Consider the following 4,928-nt stretch of genomic DNA (forward strand, 5'->3'; position numbering starts at 1 on the left):
CTCAAGCTGCCTTCCCATCGAATGTCTGAGGACCCAGGGCAAGGCATTGAGAGTCCACCCCAAAAGTAAACATCATCAAAGCCACAAAATCATGTTGGAGTGACCATGGAGGAGTCAGCATTCTTTGGCACTCCTTGCACTGAGAGGTAGTGGCTGTCTTCTCCCCTTGCATCTAGGTTGCCTGGGGCTGCTTTGACCTGTACAGAATGACCAAAATGCCACTATGAAGCTCTTGGTCCAGCCTTCAAGAGGACTGATAGCTTCTGCTTTGGTCTTATGGGATTTTGTTGTTGTTAATCCTCATCCAAGGATATTTTTTCCATTGCTTTTTAGAGAGAGTAGAAGGGGGGGAGGAGGGAGACAAAGAGAGAGAGAGTGAGAAAGAGAAAGAAGGAGAGAGAGACATCAATGTCAGAGATATGCATTGATTGCCTTCCACCCCCACATACTACTGGGCCAGAAGGATCAAACCAGCACCTTCAATGCACTAGCCGATGTTCTAACCACTTAGCACACAAGCCAGGGCTGTCTTAAGGAGCTTTAGGCTACATGTAAAATGTCTGACTTCCCTGATGGAGAGGTCCTGACACTACATAGAGAGAGAGAGAAGGGTTCAATTAACCCAAGCCTTTCTTTGGTCCCCACTAAGATTCTAAACATTTGAATAAAACTGACAGAGACCTTCCAGACCAGACAATGAGCTGAACAGCAGCAAGTTGACTCTGTCATGCCAGGTGGATTAGAAGTTTCACCCTGTCAAGCCCTTCCCACATGCCTGGCCCACAAAAACTATGAGATAATATACCGTGGTTGCCATTTAAAGCCTCTGTGTTTTGGGGTAATTTATTTGCAGCAATTAATAACCAGAACAATGACAGAGCACTTGGTGTCTTTTTCTGCAGTCTGGATGAACTGTTCCTGTACCCACCTGGGAGAACCCTAAATTGCTTTTTCAAAGCAATTCACACAAATCTGTTCAAAGCCGGAGGCCTGTCCTGACAAGAGAGTTTGAAGACCTCTAAATGACAAATTTCTAGTCATACCCTTTGAGCAAACTATGACATTAATAGATAATTCTATTGTATGTTTGATTCTCCATTTGTCTAATGAACAGGGAGGATGAGGGATAAAGTAACATAATGTGCATAAACTTTCTTTATAAAATATAAAACACATGCCAAAAATAAGGTGTCACTACTGTCAAGATTTTATGAATATCTTTCTTTGCAAAACATTTTAGATTAGAAGACATTTAGTCTGAAACCAAGGGAACTAAATGGTGCTGTTAGAAGAGAAGTACTAAGTGATGGTTAAGATATAATTCACATACTATAATATTCACCTTTTTAAGGTGTACCATGCGGTGGTTTTTAGTATATTTACAAAGTTGTACAATGATCATCACCAATTCCAGAACATTTCTATTACCCATAAAGAAATCTATACCCAGAATGCATCTTTTAGGAATAGAAAAAGTTGATGGTGCTAATTAGAAAAATAATAACTTGGGACAAACATAGACTCAAACACAACAGGGAATAAAGAGAGCTGCAAGTAGGGAGAGGGACAAAATGAGTGTGCAGAAAAGAGTTAACACAACAGGCCTGAGAGGACTGTCACCCAAACGCCTGCTCCGAGGGCTGGCCCTTGGCGTATGCCTGGGAACTTGACGGGTGAACAGTCACCTACACTGATATGATGAGTGCCTAACTTTGTGTAAAGAGTACAAAAGTGTGATTAATATTGATATTTGCTTTCCTTTAGGGAGCCTGGTATCATAGGCCAAAAGTGCCTATATGACCTCCCAAAAATGTAGGCCCTGAGTCTCTATTGAGCTTCTCAGTTGGAAGACACTTCCCACTTATGTTGTCACAACTTGTTGTTAGAGGAATTAGACACATTTAGTGCAACTCCACTGGGAGAGGATGCTTGGACGCTTGTGCCTGGGTCCCAGTGCTCTTTGCCCTTGTTCCTTTTCCCTTTGCTGAATTTGCTTTAACCTTTCACTGTCTTAAATTTTGGCCATGACTGCATGCTGTGCCCTATGAGTCCTCCTCTTGAATCACGAAATCCGGACTGGTTATGGGGGCTGTCCAAGAAAACTTGTTAAAGGTGATCAGTCTTTAATTTCTCACCACAGCATTTTCTACTTCTGCACTAATATCTTGTCATTATATTCTTAATAATCACATCAACATTCAAACGAACTAAGCTAAAACTCTGCCCCAACTTCCAGGCTCTGTCTCTAACTTTGTGGTTAGGGAGATAGAAAGTAAAGTGAGAGGCACGATTGGAACAGGAGTTTTCTCCAGTAGCCTTGGAAAAGCAAAGAAACAATTCTTATCTGCTACAGAGAAGCTAACCACATATAAATGATTGGTTCATGGAAATAGATTGGAGCATTCTGCTAGGTTTGCCTAATCAATGACATAAAATGAACACTGGAAGAACAAATGTTGTAACTGCATATTGAACCAGAAGTTGTTTTTAACAATATCTGTGATCACCAAGACTTTTCCTTTATATCCACATGAAGGTAAGGAAGGAAGGTATTAGGTTTTATGGAAATCTTTTCTAAAATATCCCCATAGGAATTAAAAATAAGTAGATTGAACATCACCAACTTCTTCATGAAAGAATGTATTTATGCCAACACATGTCTTATTTTAAAAAGTAAAGAGTCATCAGGAGTAAGTTTAATGAAAAGATACCCTAGAAATTGCCTATGCTTGAAATTATACAGATCATTGATTTCTCATTGAAGGTTGAAGACTATGGAACTGAAGAAAAATCCTGAATAAGAGATGCTTTTCCCTGTCCCTCTTATGTGAAAAGAAACAAACACAAAATGAAGGATAGAAAACTCTTATAAAGAAAACTGTAAATATAAGGAATAACTGCAACAGCTTATAGGTCAGCGGTTCTCAACCTGTGGGTCGCGACCCTTTGGCGGTTGAACGACCCTTTCACAGGGGTCGCCTAAGACCATCCTGCATATCAGATATTTACATTATGATTCATAATAGTAGCAACATTACAGTTATGAAGTAGCAAAGAAAATAATTTTATGGTTGGGTCACAACATGAAGAACTGTATTTAAAGGGCCAGAAGGTTGAGAACCACTGTTATAGATGATGGCTAATGGAAATATTATAAATAATGAAGTAGTCATTTATAATCTGGCAACAATTTTAGGTTAGTCTAAAAAAGATAAATATAATACTTAATAGCTAGAAGAAGAAGTTACTGTGACCTTAAATACAGCTAAGTCCCATGTCTAAGTATAAAGAGTCTGTAATGTCCAATTGTGATTGTGAATTTAATAAATGCCAACTGTGTCTAAAAAGTCTTTTTGTCTAAGTCTTACTAATAATTGAATCTTTTCAGTTTAATGATATTCCTTAATGATGGATTATCTCATTTTTATGGTTTCTATAAAAAAGTTCATTTAGCCCTGACCAGTTTGGTTCAGTGGATTGAGCGTTGGCCTGCAGACTGAAGGGTCCCAGGTTTGATTCTGGTCAAGGGCATGTACCTTGGTTGCAGGCACATCCCCAGTAGGGAGTGTGCAGGAGGCAGCTAAATCTATGTTTCTCATTGATGTTTCTAACTCTCTATCCCTCTCCCTTCCTCTCTGTAAACAAATCAATAAAATATATTTTTTAAAAAAAGAAAAGTTCATTTAACTTAGAAATCAATGTGGTAAATCACCCTCAAGCTCTTAGTGCTACCACTTGAAAATGACACAAATCACTTTCATTCATCTTTTATTGTCAAAACGTCTCATGCCCTCATGAGACTTTCTCTCCAAGGGACAGGGAAAGTACAATTCTTCCATGAGTGTAGAAGAGGCACAACCAGACTATGAGATTATTACAATTAATTTTGAGTCATTTGAAGATGTTTTCACTTCAACTCACCTAAGGATTGAATAAGTAACATTTTTCCAGCCAAAGAGACACAAGTATTCATTATGTTGACTCTCAGTATGCTCATGATGTTATTATTGATAAAAAATACATTTTTAATTTAGTAAACACTTATTAAAATGCTACCATGGGGTAGATATTATGCTAAGTCATAAGTGACAGGCACAATAGCTCCCTCTTAAGTTTCTAACAGAACCTACTATTGTCATATAAACTTTGAATACATATTTGCCTTGTAATATAAACTATTTTTAAAATGTGTATTATAATCTAGTGGTAGATAAGGATACACAGGCAATGAATGTACAAGTATTAGAAATGTCACTGCAATGTTATATACCAGGTTGACAAGGAATGGAATGACCACAAAAAAATACACACACACACACATACACACACACACACACACACACACACACTAGAGGCCCAGTGCACAAAAATTTGTGCACTCGGGGGGTGGGGTCCCTCAGCCCGCCCTGAGCCCATTTGCAGTGCAGGACCACTTGGGGGATGTCCACCTGTTGACTTAGGCCCATTCCCCAAGGGATCAGGCCTAAGCTTGCAGTCAGACATCCTTCTGGCAGCCAGAGAGCCCTCGGGGGATGTACGACTAAAGGCTTAGGCCCCCAAGGGATTGGGCCTAAACCGTTAGTTGGACATTCTTAGTGTGGCCACGGAGGTAGGAGAGGCTCCTGGCACCACCACTGCACTGGCCAGCCATGAGCCAGCTTCTGGCTGAGTGGCACTCCCCATATGGAAGTGCACTGACCACCAGGGGGCAGCTCCTGCATTGAGCATCTGCCCCCTGATGGCCAGTGCACATCATAGCAACTGGCCATTTTGCTATTCAGTCAATTTGCATATTATCCTTTTATTATATAGGATGGTCTAGCTTATTTCTCCTAGGCAAAAATCTGTGCAGCATGTTACTGTATTGAACACTGTAGGCAATTGTAACACAATGGTAGATATTTCTGTATCTAAACACAGAAAAGGGA

Source organism: Myotis davidii, unplaced genomic scaffold, assembly GCF_000327345.1.
Source record: "Myotis davidii unplaced genomic scaffold, ASM32734v1 scaffold570, whole genome shotgun sequence".
In the NCBI taxonomy this organism is placed as follows: domain Eukaryota; kingdom Metazoa; phylum Chordata; class Mammalia; order Chiroptera; family Vespertilionidae; genus Myotis; species Myotis davidii.